The 17,759-nt window shown below is 43.8% G+C and overlaps 1 protein-coding gene across 1 annotated transcript in view; it reads right to left on the bottom strand.

Annotated features, from left to right (window-relative positions):
* The window catches only part of LOC142557348 (uncharacterized), a 126,864-nt gene extending 112,834 nt beyond the window's left edge, over positions 1-14,030 (bottom strand). The window contains exons 1-2 of the mRNA XM_075669117.1: positions 14,018-14,030; positions 11,510-11,574 (exon numbers count right to left, since the gene is read on the bottom strand). The gene's annotated coding sequence lies outside the window, so the exon portion shown is untranslated. The remainder of the gene's footprint in view (positions 1-11,509; positions 11,575-14,017) is intronic.
* Positions 14,031-17,759: the final 3,729 nt, after the last annotated feature.

The following is a 17,759-nucleotide window of genomic DNA, read 5'->3' as shown; positions in this document are numbered from 1 at the left end:
AGATCCCCTCTTGCCATCTTCATTACTTTATAGCCTGCACAAAGAGCTTCAATCAGACATTTCGACATGAGAAATGGGGAGATCATCCTCACCGTCTTTTCTGGTTGATATTAATGTATCACATAAAACAGCGGAAATTTCTGTTTCTGGTTGCCAATCAACTAAGACTTCTTCAGTGTGCCCTCATTTCTGAGGGCAATCAGGAATTGTTGGGAAAGAAATGTCCATAAGTGTAATTTCAGATTTCAGTAGTAATGCCAGCCACCCACAGTGAATCCCCACAAGGAGACGTCGCAGGACTTATAGGAAGCAGACTCTGCGAACGCCAACTGTACACTTCCGCTTAATCAAATATGCACGATTAATGTTGGTTATTCCACACAAGGTTAACCCTTGCTGCGCGCAAAACGGAAGTAAAAGAAAGAGAAGAGCAGACAGGAAAGTAAAAGACAAAGATTGGAGAGGAGGACAGGAAAAGGCAACTACCAATTTCCCCCGAATGGGTCAGTCCGGGAGTGCCATCTACGTTAAGTGGAGGCCAAAAAAGTGTGTTGCCTTAGAGGTCCAAGGTCCTGGCATCTGCTCAACCACCAGGATCCCCTTTTCCCGGGACACGGCTAAGCTGCGCACCGTTAAGACGTGGGAGGGTCCAACCCTTGTGTGTTCAGGTCTGTGGTGTCACAACACACCAAACGCCTGCCGACATAGATGCCCCTGCAGGGCAGTCAGAGGATGTGCTACAAATCTATGGGACTAATAACTCACAATGTACCAATATTGTGTAAATAACTTGTACTAACTTGTCAAGAAGTGGTTCTATGTCAAGAAATATTACTGGGTGGAGGGGATTGTGTTATCTGTATGCTAGGAGAAAATACTTTTCTCTCTGCGTTTCCGCTTCCCAACATTCCAAAAACATGTGAAGGACCGTCAGTGTCTCGCCATATTTATTGCAGACAGGAGGGTAATCACCAGTTAGCAGGTAGGAGTGTATGCCATAGGTGTGGTCTATTGTAAGACAAAAATTTATTGTATTTTTGTTATAGGCTGCCAATTTTCCAAGTTGGGCTTAACAATGTGAAGCTTAAGTGTTTTGCTATCAAACATACATTGCCAATAGCCTCTCGGTTTCTTCCACGGGTAAGGATTCAAACCTGTGACAGGGATAGCTATGAAAGAGCTGCCAGCTTTCGTTATTATAGACGTGGCAATATTGTCACCAATACCATTACCCTCAATGGGTCTACGGCCAGGCACCCAGCATAGTATGACTTGTTGTTTAGAAGCATAAGCACAATTACAGGGGTTTTATGTTTTTGCAGCAATATTAAAGCTTTAACAACACTTAAAGAATCTTTAAATATTACAGCGTTTAGGAGTTTCAATCAATCTATGTGTTTCACTGCCAATAGTACTGCATAGGCCTCTGCTGTAAAGATGCTCGTTTGGGGGTACAGTACACAGGATTCCTGATAAGGATGCACCGACTGCCACATAAGACCATGCAACTTTGATGTGTCCGAATAAAATTCAGGGCAAGAATACTTAAAATTAGTTTCCAAAAAGTGCATTTGAACGTATAAATCTGGAGCGTGTTTTGTGACTTCCACAAACGATGTGTCACATTCTACCAGCTGCCATGGTGGCAGCAGCTTCAGTGAAGTCATTAGAGGATGTTCCTGTAGTATAGTACCCATTTCTTAACCGAGTTTTCTCACACGTAATGAGAAGGGTGCTTCACTGTAGGTCAGTTACAGAAAATTGTGGCACATGTATCGTTTATGGCAGAATAGGAAGTATGTTCACAGTTTCAATTTATTTCCAGGAAATCTTTAAAACTGGCATATGACCTTTGAAGATGGAGTGACCACACATTTGGTTCTACATAAAGGCTTTGTACGGGGCTTGCCCTGAAGGCCTAGTCGCAAGGCGGATTCCACATGGTGAACACGATCCAGCATCTTCAAGGCACTGGGTGCAGCAGACTGATAAACTATTATGCCGTAGTGAGGACATGAGCCGGCAAGGCTCCTTTACAAGTTCAAAAGGCATTTCCTATCCCTGCCCCATGTTATTCGTGATAGAAGCTTTAATAAGTTCATTGTTCGGAGTCATTTAGCCCCTAAGTGTATGATATGGGTCAGGAAAACCTTATCAACTACGATAGCCACACACACCACCAGACAAGGTGATAGTGTCGTCGCAGTCTTTGCAGAAAATGGCATATTGCCTGAGGAAGTTTGTGTTGATTTCAGGCATGTCTCCTGGACACACAGCACCTTTAGAGTAATGTTACAAAGAATATCTTTAACAGCATCAAGGTTGACGTTTCCGGGCCCCATAATGTGGGGCTTGTCTTTCTTTCTGCGTTCCTGAGACTCACGGCAGTCCTTCACCGCTGCCTGTGCCGTCTGGCTAGGAATAATGTCCATTGCCTCTTGCAAGGTGCTGGATACCTGCTCATGGAAGCGGTGTGTTTGCCGTGAGTTTGGAGGGCTTGCCTCGACACACAAAGCCTTGGAGCCTAACATCCCAGAGGTCAATGGGCCTTCTTTAAGGGACGGTGAATCAGCGCTGACTGCTATCACCAAGGGGGCTCATGGAACTGGCGCAGCGTTACGCATCGGACCAGCATATTCTGCAGTATGAAGGAATGAAACACATTTCCGTGCTTCTTGAAATGAGATCTCTTTAATTTCAGTGTAATTACATATCTTTTTCTTTTTTCCCCATAGGACATGATCGGGAATATGCTGCATGACCACCGTAGCAGTTCGCACAGTGGAGCGTGACAGTGCAAGTGTAATAATAATAATATTTGGGGTTTTATGTGCCAAAACCACTTTCTGATTATGAGGCACGCCGTAGTGGAGGACTCCGGAAATTTTGACCACCTGGGGTTCTTTAACGTGCACCTAAATCTAAGCACACGGGTGTTTTCGCATTTCGCCCCCATCGAAATGCGGCCGCCGTGGCCGGGATTCGATCCCGCGACCTCGTGCTCAGCAGCCCAACACCATAGCCACTGAGCAACCATGGCGGGTAGTGCAAGTGTAGGAAGCGTGTTCTTGTTCCCCACATTTTGCGCAAGTGAGTCAGCCTTGGTAGCTTTGCGAGCCATGGCCAAATATTTGGCACTTACATCTACATAGATTTGGGATATATGGTCGTATCTTTGTGTACTCTGTTTAAAGAGATTCTGGCTGCACACTCGTAGAAAAGGTGAGGATTAGATGTTTTGTAGGAATTTCTTTGTTGTCGCGTTTGATCGTTATTTTTTGCACTTTGACGACATCTTGCTCCGTCCATCCCTCAAGTAGTTCCTCTTCGCTCAAATTCAACAGATAATCATCTCATATCACACCTCTGAATGTGTTCACTGAGTGATGTTGCGTTAACGCGATTTGAACATCGCCAGAAGCCACAAAATTTGAAATATTGTCATGTTGGAGCTTATCGCAAACCTTAACCCTTTGAAGGTTTTTGCCGTACATGTACGGCGGCGGTTTTCTGTCCTGCAAGGTCTTTGCCGTACGGGTACGGTTCTGACCCTCCGTTTGAAATTTCGCGCCATAATGACAATGTGTGCTCACCGAAGGTGCTGCCACCTCTTAGCACTTACAAGATGCGTTTGAAATTGGTGCTACCTTCTTGGGGAGATAAATAGAGCTGATTGCTAGCTTCAGCGCGTCGCTCAGACTGCGGCAACGCCCCTTTGGTGGTTTCAGTTTCGCCGCGTGATCGCAACGGAGGTGCGCGAAACGTCATTTTTTTTCTTTGTCGGCACTCTCTTGCAGGGAGGTGGAACTTGATTTCTATTTTGATTGGCGCTGCTCTTAGCTTGCTTATCAGCGCCGTTCGCGAGGTATTCTCGGTCTCAGTGGCAACGCGCTTTCGCGGTTTCGGTTCAGCCGCGTGATCGCAACGGAGGCGCGCGACACATGGTTTTTCTCTTTGACGACACGCTCTCGCAGGGGCGGCGGAAGTTGATTTCTATCTTGATTGGCACTGCTCTTAGCTTCGTTATCACCACCACTCACGAGGTATTCTCGCTCTCCGCGGCAACGCGCTTACGCGAAAGGGTGCCTCAGACCTCTGCCCAAGGCAGCCGCACGCAGAGATGTCGTGTGTGCACCAACACAACTCCTCGCTCCAAGAGTACAGACACGCATTTAAGGTGTGCAGACTGTGATAAGCGCTGTGCGTAGAACAGTGTTTCAAGGAGTACCACGCTCGGAAATACTATTGAACATTTTGCAGTTGTGAGTGATGCCGACACCAAAATACTGTTCCTAATTATTTTTTACTATTTATTCCCGACTTTATACATTTTGTACATTCAAGATTCGCAATAAAGTAATTTGACCACCTGGGAAAGTTTTTTTCAAAATAATTCAACCCTCAAAGGGTTAAACAGCAGGTCGCCACTAGCCATTTTAGTGACTTTGTATCTGGGACTCAGCACGTCGGTGAGAATTTTTACAACGGTAAAAGGAGAAATGGTTCCGACTGTCTTTTTGGAGCTTTGACTATGTATAATGTGGTAGCGCGGGAAGAATTCCTTTAGTTGGCCAAAAAATTAGGGAGTTTCTTCGGTGCGCCCTCTTTCGAAAAGAAGGTGATCACATAGTCGGGGAAAGGAGCTTAAATCCATAAAGAATTTGTTTGATTTCGGATGCTACGAGACCCTAAGGAATCGCACATGCCAGCTCTACATAGCAAATATAACCTAGCATACCCTAGGTTGGATAAACTACACCAGGTTCACCCTTTCTTCCTGGGGAAATTGGAAGTAAGAAAAAGCGGGGACAAGACAGGAAAGGTAGAAAGTAAGGCTACGTTCACACTTGGTCTCGGTGCAGGCGGAAGCAGAAAAAAACTTCACAAAATCTGACCGCCTAGGCGGAGAAACGGGTGGAAAACCAGGCGGCGAGCACGATCGGTCTTGGACCAATTTTTTTGCCCCAGCGAAGCGGAACGCGGTTCTGCTTCACCGGAAGCTGCACTAGCATGTAAATATCCGGTCATAAAATTTAACATTTTCAGTTGTTCATTGTCTATTTCCAGGAATAGCAACTAGCTAAAACTATTGAAACTATGTCTTCTTTATCTTCCACAGTAGACGAAAGTTAAGATGACGCGCGCAGTTGCGCGAAATTATACCTTTTAATAACTAATGGGTCAATGAATGAACGTATGTCTTGAAATAGTGTGCTGAACAGTGCCACCACGTGGACAAATGTACGCAAACTAGATGGATGTGGGCGAAAGCGGCAGTGGTTTCTGCTGCAGTGGCGAAACAAATGTGAACATCTTGTACATGCGCAGAAAAGATTTTCCGCCCGCTTTGGCTTTTCCGCCCGCTTGCTGTTTCCCAAGTGTGAACATAGCCTAAGAGAGAAAGTTGAACACTGAAGAGAAGAACCGGGAAAAGCAACTACCGATTTCCCCCAGATGGGTCAGTCAGTCCAGGGGTGGCGCTTATGTGAAGCCAAACATCAAAGGAGTGTGTGGCCTCTGTCAAGGGGCCTTAAAGGTCCAGAACACTCAGCATCAGCACAATCCTTCTCAGGACCCCATTTTCCCCAGACATGGCTAAGCCATGAAGAATTAAATGCGGGAGGGTCCAACCCCCATGTGCTCGGGTCCATGGTCACACAACACACCAAATGCCTGTCTACGGAGCCACCTCTGCGGAGGCTCATTTTCAAATTCATCCAAGTTTTACAGCCCTAAGTGGTGCTGTGCCTGATGGTCCTTCTTGACCAAGGATGCTGAACTGCCAAACCTGCAGCTTTGGAACGCTGTTGTGACGTCACCCCTGCAGGCAATTACGCTCCGAGCATGAATCCCCCCCCGTCAGCAACCAAAAATTACCCAAGGGAAGAAACAATAGCGCACTGCGCACCAACAGTCTCTCTCTCCTCTTTGGTGCCAGGTGCCGATCAGGTTCAGAGAACGTGATTTCAACGAACTGCCAAATCCCTGAAAAGGTTGCCAGAGGTGTTGCCGGCTGTCAGCACCCAACCTCGACATTCCTGAGCCGTCAACTGGACACTGACCTTTGATAGGGAGAAAGGTACCTTCTCAGTCCAAGTACAACTGCACATTCGTGAATTATGATGACCCAGTGTTCCCGGATCGGTGCGATCCTGGCCACCATGTGGAGAAAAGGAAGAAGGGCATGGACTCCAACGTGGCTAGTTATGACGGTGCACCGAGGAGCGCCACAGTCTGTTGACCGAGATTCTTGAAAGATATAAATACCTGTATGAAGTTTTTCTTCATTCTCTCAACTTGTCCTGATGACTACCCTGGCACAACGCCAACTCGACATCACATCGGCCACGCAACCCTAGGCCCAACGGTGGGCATTACTAATTCTCGTGCTTCTTTTTTTTTTTTGCAAAATGCGAAGGGTTCTCTTAAAGTACCGGCTTAAAATTCTTGTCTCGTTTTCTAGTCCTTGGAATAGATAGCTGCTGGACTTGTAATTATGGTGTGAAGCCTCTTGGAGTGGATACTGTAATTGAGCACCTGCCTAAACTTTGGGTTAGGTGCACTAGAGCTGACAATGCTTCTGTGGGCTCAGAAGACACGTGATGTTATCTCTATTATCTTTATTTCTTCTTGGCTTACGTTCAAGATAAAGTCTACCCACTGCTTCATCCGTCTAACCTAAATATAAGGTCCAGATTGAGGCTGCAATGACTAGCATCATGCACAACATGCTCCGACCAGAAATTTGAATAGTGGTATGTGTGAGCTATTTACTTATTTATTTACTTTGTTAACAATACATGATTGTCAAAATGCTAGGGTCAAAAAGTGACCTTATATAGTCACCTGACTAGTCCTCTAGCACCCCCCACCCCCCATGTTAGTATTCAATCCACAAAAATATTCTCGTACAAGTCTGAATTAACATACAGGTCATACATGCCCAACTGCAGAAAATAAGTAGATTTTTTCTACTACAGTGGGCACTGACAAACAACATTAACAGAATATACAACCAGAATTCAAATACAACGATACAATATACAACCAGTATACAACTACAATCAATATACAGCTCTATGAGCAACCAGTAATCCAGCAATATTATTTCAAACACAACCGTCAAACAATGTCACCGAAATATACCTTCGATTCATTGCTGAATGATGTTAATGAAGGATTATGTGTAATTAAAGACAGTAATTGCAGGTGGGTATTTAAGCGATTCAGAATTTGCCTGTTTAATAACTGCAATCCATAATTAGTTCTTGTTTATGGCTTGGAAAATATAAAATGCTTGAAATTGTATTTTGGCGAAGCATAAGTGTATGTGGATAGGAATACTTGATAATCAACTGTGTACTAAGTAAAAAATAAGTACAAAAAGATTATGACTGTACATAGCAGGAATACTAAGAATATGGTCCACGATGAAACAGGAGAAAATATGTTCATGATAGGGTAAGTTGTTAATAAAACGGACAGCTCTTTTATGCATGAGATAGAGATTATTTAAATTGTTGTGAGAAGTAACTCTCCAAGTCCCCAAATGAGGATATAGTAATGAGAATGGGATGTCTAGGCAAATCTGAGTTCTGGTGACAAAATCTGCATATTGACAAGTGTACTTGTTTTTCTTTCTCTGGTGACTGCTTTTCAATGGCTAACAAATGTTAAACGTTATGCCTGTATGTATTGGGAGTTTCTCAAATGTTATGGATGGTTCTATCCGTTGTCTGTTGTCACAGGATCTTGTGTAATCTGATTGTATGCGCGACACGAATTCTGTAGTACTTTCCGGAAGACACGTGGACACCAGCGATTACGCTGGAACCTTTGACAACTCATGCATAAAAGTCGATGCGTTTGACTCGCAGATCAAGTTTTTGAAGATCGCCGCCTGTGCTCGCCACTATCGTTGTGCTTCACTGTTACTTGTTTTTCTGGGCATAAGTTAGTCCAATAAAAAGTTAGTTTCACGATTCACAGTTTTGCTACTGTGTTCTTCATCGTAACTACAATGTGACAATATATAGAGAAATAGACCTTGAAGATTCCCTTCTCATACAAATTCACGTGCAAAACAGAGATATGAAATAAGGAAGATTGTTCGTGCTTGCCCTGTATATTAGTTTACATGGGCAAAATGTTTGGAAAAAAGCATTAAAAACGTAATTATAAGTGACATCAAAACATACATGCAAAGGTAAAACTTCTGCAGCAGTGCTTTGAAGTAGCATGCAAATTTTACACAGTGTACCTCATTCAGAAAAAAAAAACCTTGAAGCGATCAAGAAATCAGCTCACTTAACCAGTAATTCTCATCAAGAGATACAACAACGTTCAGCTTCGTTTTTTACATTTTTTATGAATGATTGCCATATGGCATAATGTTTTATATGTACTACAATCAACATAAATTCAGATGCGAACAAGTTGAAAGCTCCTAGAATGAGTTACATTTTCAAGTTCATTTGCATTCTTGATGGTGGCCTAAGTCAGGTCTTAAAATGTACATTCGAGACTTCACCATGCTTAGAAACGTTATGATTGCGCACAAGTGTTTTGAATAGTTTGTTCCTGTTCGCATTTCATTCTATGCTGGTTGTATATTGCAAGGCTTGTGTTGTTTCTGATCCTGGCTTGTGTGTTCCTGATCTAACCAAGAAATGTCCATTCCCTGGCAGGTACCCATAGGGTTCAATGTTGTCATCAACCCGAATTAACGAAACTAACTTGGGCACCAAACCCAATTTAACGAAGTTTTTTCCTGAAATAAATTTATAAAAAAAAATGGTGATGTGCAATTTTGACGCAAGACTGGTTTTTCTTCGAGCGTGCTATCGTGTTAAAACATCTCGGCGCCCTAGTCACGGCCCTAGCTTTATTTTGACGAGGCTGCATGCCGCACCCATGCACGGAACAACGGACTTCGCAGTCGGTAGTGCTCTGGCATATCAGATGGCACTTGGAGAAGTGGTGGTTGCTTTTGTTATTTCATGGTTTATGTGACAGATGACACTGATCATCTCATCGCAACTTTCTTGCTCAGCCTGCTCGCACAATCCCTGCATGTTTTTATGGCGATCGAGATGGTGGCAGCATCGTGGAGGCTAACAAGGCGCTCGATCATCGCCAAAGGCTTCAGACATGCCGGATTCGATGCAAACACTGCTGAAGATGCATCGGGCTATGGGAACCCCCAAGACGATCACGAAGAGACAGCGCCCAGTTCCTAGGAACAGCCTTGCCAGCTGGATGAGGTGGCTGCAGACTTGAGCTTTGAAGACTTTCTTTGCGTCAATGCTGACGCAGACCCAGCGGAGGCCTTAGATGACGAAGGTATCGTCCAGCTCCTGTGCCCGTTCCAAGCCAGGTAATGGACACCATCAATCTCTTGAGGCGGTTTGCTGGGGCCCACGAGGGAACCAAGGACGCATTTCAAGAGCTTGTGGGCTATGAGAAGTGTGTACGCCCACTGCTGGTGAAGCACACGCAGGCAAAGATCACAAAGTTTTTTCACTGCAAAATACTAAACTTGCAGTTTTCTCCAGAACACAGAGGTGTGTTGCTCTGTTTTTGTTTTTTCTTTCGGTTTCACACACAAGCTATTCGGGCCGCCCTCGTGGACTTATCACACATGCAGGCGTGGGTCAGCGGCAAATACAATGCCATGGTAGCTTTTGGGTGTTGCTACATTACAATGTTAGATTTCGAGGGACCGAACAATCTTTCTTGATTTTACAAACTTCCTGATTTAACTAAATAATTTGAGCGTGGTCATCACTACGTTAAATCACGTTTCAACTGTATATGTTTTATGAAACCTACCATCATGTATCAAGTGAACATAGCTGAATGTGCCGCTGTAGTGAAGGCTGGCTTACAGGAAAAGATGGGAGCATTTCAGTTGTAAGGCTGTACAGATTCGTATTATGTGGCAGCTGCTTGTACGGAGCTACTTATGCTTTCAACCTAAAATATGGCAGTGGTGCACACATTTTGTAACTTGATTAGATACAAATTTTAGGTGAAAATTCTATGTATAACATTCAGCTTAATGGTACACATTTAATGTTCTCTATTAAACTCACTGATAAAGAAAGAGTTTGTGAAACTTTTTATACCATGTGATGAAAAAGTTAAAAGTTAACAATACGAAGCACTCAGGTTAGCATTCCATTTTGCCATCATAAAAACTGGTTTAGCCGTATATCCCCATCATCATGCTACAAACAGCAAGAAAAATTATTTTCAATTTAAAAAGCCCCAAAAATGCATAAAGCACGGAGTTACTACAATACGATGAGCAAAACGAGAACAAGGTAAAAGCGGGAGCCAACGTTTCGACAAGTGAATTTGTCTTTTTCGAAAAATATCAAACTTTATTAAGAAAATATATACTGATGCCTGTGAAGTTTCAGCAGAAATGAGTACCATAAAATTTAACTGCCGGCTGCATTCTTTGAAAAAGCATAACTAAAAGTTTCCAGTTACTTTCTTTATTTCATGCAAAATGCAGACAAAAGCAATGGACAAGATTCTGCTTTGAGTGTAAATTCATGCATGTTTGCAGATAAAATTACACCAACAAATCTGATTTCTCCGCAAGCAGCCAGAATGTTAAACAGCTGTAAGTTTCTCAGATACACGAAAGTCAAGACAAGAGCAGTATTTACTATAACCATGTACAACTGTATACAGGGAGAAACCTCTACAAATGGGAATATTACACAGATTGTGTGGTCACAGCTACAGTGCTAGCAACGAGCAGCAGAAAAAATTCAACACATGTGCATACAACAAAACCTGCAACATTTCATCATTTGCTGTTGAGGAATATTGAATTTGCCACAGTGAAAGTCAAAGATGTTGCATTCTTTTTCTGCTTTTTTTTTTAGCAAATATAACTGTTAAAATGTGTAAAGAGCAAAAACAACAAATTTCCTTGTTTTCTAGTCATTCTGAGAGAGAAGCAACATTTTGCAAACAAGTATAGTCTTCTACAGCACTCAAAACATCACCATGTCAGTTGCAAAACTTCTAAATGAGCCCGTGCACTGGAAAGTGGCATGCTAACTTATCAAATTTGTACAGAATTCAGGGCTTCTACTAACTGTTGCACAACCTACAGTACACAAATAAACTAAAGATACCACGAAATTATAGCTGTCAAACAAAAACTGCTCATATGCTTCTTTTATTAAACATGCCAATAGCTTCAAAAAGCTGCTTAAAGGAAATATAGCTGCACATTGAAGTCGATGATCAAAACTGGTATAGCTTAAAGAACTCAGCAGCACTGAAGTGGCAGTGGTCAATAAGTTGCATGCACAACCTTCTGCACATTGTGTGCATACACTGATCATTCCAGTAGCTAGTAGAAAGTGTCAAATAAGAAAGATTCTTATCTCGCATCTGGGTGAGAGGAGGGTGTGATATCCCTATCACACTCTGCCCTCACTAAAGTAAAATTCGAAACACTTGTGCATACACAAGTGATACACACCAAAAATTCCGGATCAGTAGGAGAGCTTGACTCTTCTCCATGCTTGCGAAATGCTTCTGATGGAGCTGCATCAATTAGGTCGAAACACGGCTCATTTAATGCTGAAAAAAGAAAAGTTGTATGTACCCCTCTGGTGCATGCATGTATCCAAAGCATGTACCCCTCTGGTGCCCGCCCTTTCACAATCAATACTTCCAAGGGCATGGTAAGAGACAGAAGAGCAACACATTTTTGCAAAACGAGCTTACTTTTCTTAAAACTTGACAAACCTAAGTAAAATCATAGAGCGAGCATGAATACTTAAATATTACTGAACGATTACGGAGAGTTGGTAGGTATGCTCTTGGATTCGATTACTGGCCATTTTGTTAGGTGCTTTGCACACACCTATAATAAAGTGGGTTCCAATTTAAAAAGACTTTGAATTTGCAATTAATCACAGTCCATTTACAAATTTTTTTGCTGCTACTTATCAGGAATGCTTTTGGCACCTCATGTAATGAACACGAAGATCTGAAAAATGCTGCTCATCAATTTTCACATCTTGCAGTAAACAAATGTGTGCTTGTGTCTTGTCACTGCACCTCTGCAGTGTCATTAATGCAAACAATCTTTTACTTGTTTACCCGTGGTCCTAGTGAGGCAACACTTTAATTTCATAATCACCATTACTTTTTCTAATTACTCAAATTTACATAGAAGACAAAAAACACAACTCACCTGCAGTTTTTTCCACATGCTTCTGTTTGCCTGGCTTCAGTAGAATGTCAGATTTAGACATTGGTGTACGTTTTTTTGAACCAGACATGCCCGGAGAAAGGCTTGATGAGGAAGCTGTGTGCTGTGTCTGCTCTAGTACAATACCATTAGACATGTCCCCACCACATGTGTCAGGATCACTGCCTTTGCTGTTAAACAGAGCATCACTTTCACCTGTTAAAGCACTTTCAAGTCTTGGGGATGCAGAAGTAAAATTGACCGCACCTGCTTTTGACAGGCCATTTCCCAATTTTCGGGAGCTGTGAAGCTTCAGATTTTTCTTTGCATAACTGGCATCTGCACTTTGCGCAGTACCGCAGTTTTCCGGTACCAGCACTGGTGACGTATCCTGCATTGCCTCAGGTAAATCCACATTGATATCAGATTGTATATTCCAAAGAAATGCAACATCATCACTTAGGTTAACCAGCTTCCGTTTCTTTTTCTGTGAAGAAATCTTCAGAGCTTTTGGTTGGCTTGTGTCCTTCCGCGTATAAGTGCCAGCATCATTACACTGAGATGGGTCTTTACCAATCTCCCAGAGAAGTGATTTTTCCATACCAACTTCACTTGGCCTCTTGTGACCAGGGTTTAAATGAAGTATCTTCTCTGCTGCATCAACATGTCCTTCAGCTACACTTGTTTTGTAAATTTTCTTTTCATGTTGAGATGCCACATCGCAGTTTAGATCGTTCATGCAAGATAGCACTGCACTACTTTCATGGTTATGAGTACTGTTGTCCTTAACATTTTTCATTTGTTGATCTGCACTTCTGTCTGCCTGAATGTACCTTTTTCTGGATGGAGTCCCTGAAGTTTGACATTGGCTATTGCCTGCATCAGAGATTATGGCTTCATTTTCACCTTCAAGTTTAGCATGGTCATCTTTGGCAATTGACACTGCAGTGTCATACTCACAAGCTTTGCCACTGTAAAGCAGCGTGCCAATTTCAGTACCACAGATGCCATGCTGTGCTTTATACTTTTTTTTCTTTACTGTTTTGTGGTCTGTGACATAATATTTGCAAGTTCGGTCATCCTTCTTTTTCTTCAACTTTCTTTCATGCTCATGACCTTCATAAAGCAATTCTACATTACTGCCATGAACTTCAATGTCTACCTCAGTTGGTTGAACACAGGGCACCTGCACAACTTCGTTGCTACCTTCATACAACCTTAGTTTTTTCACCTTCTTGTGTTTCCTTTCTCCTTGACTCGCCTCCGCAACTGCATCACTAGCGAAAAAGCGAGGTTTTAAGATTGCAGGATGTTCGTCAGAAAATATTTCTGTTTCAACAAAAGCGGAATTTTCTCCGGTAACGCCCTCGTATTTTTTCCTACGTTTCTGTTTCTTTTTTCCTTCACTGTGCACATCAATATCATAAATGAATTCCCAATGTTTCTTTTTTGTGCTCTTTTTGTTAATATTGTCTGCTTCCTCAATGAAAGTTGCCTTTGCCTCAGTAGTTGGTGATGCAGTACACAAAGGTGGCTGGCGCTTCTTTTTTCGTCTCCGATATTTCTCTACGGTGCTCTGACTTCCAACAGCATCATCCCCGCTCATGATGGCAATCCTTTTTCTGTGGCTGCACTCACGTGCGAAGCGACTTTGTTAAAGAACACAGTGTCGACGACGCTTTAACAGAATATGCAGGGTGAATAACTCCAGTTAACAGAACTTTGTCACAATGCTTATACAGTACACACATTGATCTCAGTGTCAACAGCAAATGTGACGTTGAAACTCACCAACGTGCCGCTGACATCTTCATATGCCCGACTAGAGTATTGTTCATTCTGCTGCGCACTGGCTGACAGCAAGCTAGTTCACGCACTTCACGATAGCTTGCGATACTTTCACGCTTCCTCAGTAGTCGGGTGCATCGAACGGCTGTGTGAATTGCAAATCTGTTGAATAGCTAGGCGTACAAAAGGCACAAGCACAACACTCGATTCACTCGCCGACAAAAGCGGTGACCACACCACAGACCACACCACCTCGATTAAGGATAACGGCACAGAACCTGCAGATGGTGGAGCTTAAAGGTTCAAAACGTTCAAAACGTCGCGGCAACCTGGGCCCTCCTATCTTCCTGCGCCTGTACAGTACGTAAAAGGGTGGCTTCGAGTTCGATTTTTCACGTCGTCGTTCGTCGTCCACCGCTGGTCTTTCGTTACTATGGGTATGGAGAGCTGTCGCTAGGAGGCTGGATGGATGGATGGATGGCGGCTATACCCTTTGTATCGGGCGGCGGCTGGCGCCACCTAGCCTTTTGCTCCCCCTCTTGTTTTATTATTATCTTTTTCCCTTTCTTTATATCCTCTTTTCCTTAACCTAGTTTTCACTCCCCTCCTCCCCCCAAAATAACTATCTAAAACAGTAGAGGAACCATTATCTCCCCGGTTTATGGTATTATCTATCCCTTGACTTCCTCCACCAATCCTCCAGCCTCCCCTTCGTTACTGCCACTCTTTTCTCGTCTATTTGCCCTCGTTCCCCGGGAAAACCTAATGCCCCTTCCATATCTGCCACTGTACCCTCTGCCAGGGTCGGGCGAAGGTCTGTGCATCTCAGCACTATATGCTCAGTGGTCTCCATTTCGGCTCCGCAAGCTGCGCACCGAAGGTCCACGTCTTCAAATTTAGCCCTGTATGTTTTCGTTCTCAAAACCCCCGTCCTAGCTTCGAATAATAGTGAGCTACCCCGCGAGTTATCAAATAAGAGCTCTCTCTTAATCTCCTGTTTTTGTGACCTATACATTGATAGCGCTGGCTTTCCGAGCATTCTTTCTTCCCACATTTTTCTTTCCGTCTCCTTCACCTCCTTTCCCACACTAGAACCACGTTGGACCCCCTCCCTCGGCTGTAGGTATCTATTCCTCAGCTTTCTCGTTCTGAGTGTCCACTTTGTGTTTAAACTTTTCATGTACAGATATTTGTACACTTTTCCTGCCCACCTTTTTTCCTCCAGTGCTGGGAGTCTCTGTTCAAATTTTAGTTTACTTATTGCCTCTCTACCTTCGAATGACGTCCATCCCATGTCCCCCTGCACTCCCTCATTAGGGGTGTTCCCGTGGGCTCCTAAGGCCAACCTGCCTACACTTCTCTGTCTCGTTTCCATGCATGCCTGAACTTCCGATTTCATGCACAGTACTGAATTTCCGAATGTGAGGCCAGGTACCATAACCCCTTTCCATACGCCCCTAACCACGAGCTCGTACCTATTATAGTTCCAAAGTGCCTTGTGTTTCATTACAGCTGAGTTCCTTTTCACTTTTTCGATCATAATTTTTTCCTGTTCTTCCAAGTACTTTTTGCCCTCGTTTAGCCATATGCCCAAATACTTGCATTTTTCAACATGATCAATCTTAGTGCTTTGTATTTCCAATGGTTCCCCCCTTTCTTCATTGTATACTATTATCCCAGACTTCTCTCTACTGAATTGTAGTCCCAATTTTCCCCCTCCTCTCCACATATGCTCATTAGTTCCTGTAGCCTAAATGGGTGTCAGCAAGCAGTACAATATCATCTGCATACATCAGTCCGGCTAGTACTTGAGCTACCTTCTGCCCTTCCAGCATATAGCTTATGTCAGTTCCTATTGTGCTCTGTTCTAGTCTCTTTTCCATTTGGCTCATGTAGATCATAAAGAGCAGAGGCGACAATGGACAGCCCTGCCTGAGACCTCTTCTTATTTTAGCTGGCTTTGTAGTTTCCCCCTCCCATGTTATCTCTACCTCATTATCTGTATAAACTTGTTGTAGGAACAACTCTATGGTAGGAACTCAATCATCTTTCTATCTAGACCATATTCCCTCAACTGGCTCCATAACTTTTCTCGGTTTACATTATCATAGGCTCCTCTAATGTCTAAAAAAGCTATCCATAGCGGTTTCTGTCTGGCTGTCGCTATCTCTATGCACTGTGTTATAACAAATAAATTATCATCTAGCCTTCTGTTCCGCGGTAGGGGACGTTCCAACGTTCAAAACATGGCGGTCCATCCACAGTAACATTGGGTCCATAGAGTTTCTCACTATAACACCTAGAGTGTAATCTGGCGCCACCGTCTATGGGAGTTTCTTAAGGGAGCACCGTGCCGTCATGGTAGGGTGGCTAGAATATGCGTCTGCGAGGCTCGTGTTGGCTGGTGTTGTAAGAGGCTTCGTCTAAAACGTGGATATGTCTACGCAAATAACGCGTTCTCCAACTAAAATCTTCATAAAATGTTTCAATTCACGCATATTACATCTTTACTCACCCAGGATGCATGACCAAGCGAAGAAAAGCAAGAACAGACGACCAACTGTTTCAAAGCGAGCGCGAACCTTGTCGTCTGTCCTCCAACTTTAGCGGCCCACTGATACTTTTTACGTAACATGTAGTCGTACGCACAATAACAAGTTCTCATAGTTAAACAAAACATGTTTTCGCGTAATAATAAAGCTAAAACAGCTTTTCACGTGCTGTTCTAGTAGAAAATGAATCATTGTGACAGACGGAACGGTACTTGCCAAGAGCATCTTCAAGTACTAACTCTATGTCTTCAAGGTGTCCTGCCTCTACGAGAACGATGCCAATCCGAATCCACAATATACCGGCATTCCCATGCATACCACAGCGCAGCAGCGCCAGATTTCACTCTAGGTAAAGTAGTGAGAAACTCTATGCCGCCAACCTGCCCTCCTCCTCACGCTCCTCTCCCACTCACCCCCTTAGCTTCCGGCGGCAAGCGGAACTTACGTAGCTGCAGCTTCCTGTTACGAGTGGAAGTGACGCTTTCTTTTTTAGCGTTGTTTACTTTCGCGTCGCTGGAAAGCCTTTAATTGCACGAGCTGCGGTTGAAACTGTGAATGCGTTTCCATCCAAGAACCACCGCCTACTGTAACCAGCGATCTGCTCGTGTTCGCTGCATCGCGTCAACCTGCTACGGGTTGTGGTACGAGCACGGCCGCTAAATGGAACGCACTTGGTGCGGCCCGTCGCGTCGGCCAAGAGAGGCGTGACGCGCCTAGTTCCCATCGCCACCGCCGCAGCGCCACTGCTCCGGGACAGTTGCGGGGGGGGGAAAGCTGTGCTCCGCCCACCGCGGCCGCGCGGTCAGCGCTTGATTTGTTCCGATAAAGAGCTGTGTAGCGGTGTTTCACAAAATATGAATGGTAATGTCAACTGGCGATTTGCTACTGATAGCAGTACGTCAGCATCGCTGCAGTTGTCAGCGACAGTTTGTGTCCGAAGTCACCTATGTTAGGTGCGCTTCTTCGAGCGTTCGACACACACGAAGCCGGTTATCCGCTATATTAACTTGTTGCATATAATTAGTTGGTTAGCATAAAAATGCTCGTTTTAAGAAGTCCGAACTCTGATCAGTCTGGTCCACAATTAGAGCCGATGATTAACGCTGTTTTGCGTTTCTGGACATGCAGAAATTTAATGTACTGCAATATAGTTCAGCCGGTTCACGGGTATATGCGGGACATATTTTGCAAAT

The sequence above is a fragment of the Dermacentor variabilis genome, chromosome 1, assembly GCF_050947875.1.
Source record: "Dermacentor variabilis isolate Ectoservices chromosome 1, ASM5094787v1, whole genome shotgun sequence".
NCBI classification, from domain to species: domain Eukaryota; kingdom Metazoa; phylum Arthropoda; class Arachnida; order Ixodida; family Ixodidae; genus Dermacentor; species Dermacentor variabilis.
This window is presented reverse-complemented; position numbering and strand designations above follow the sequence as displayed.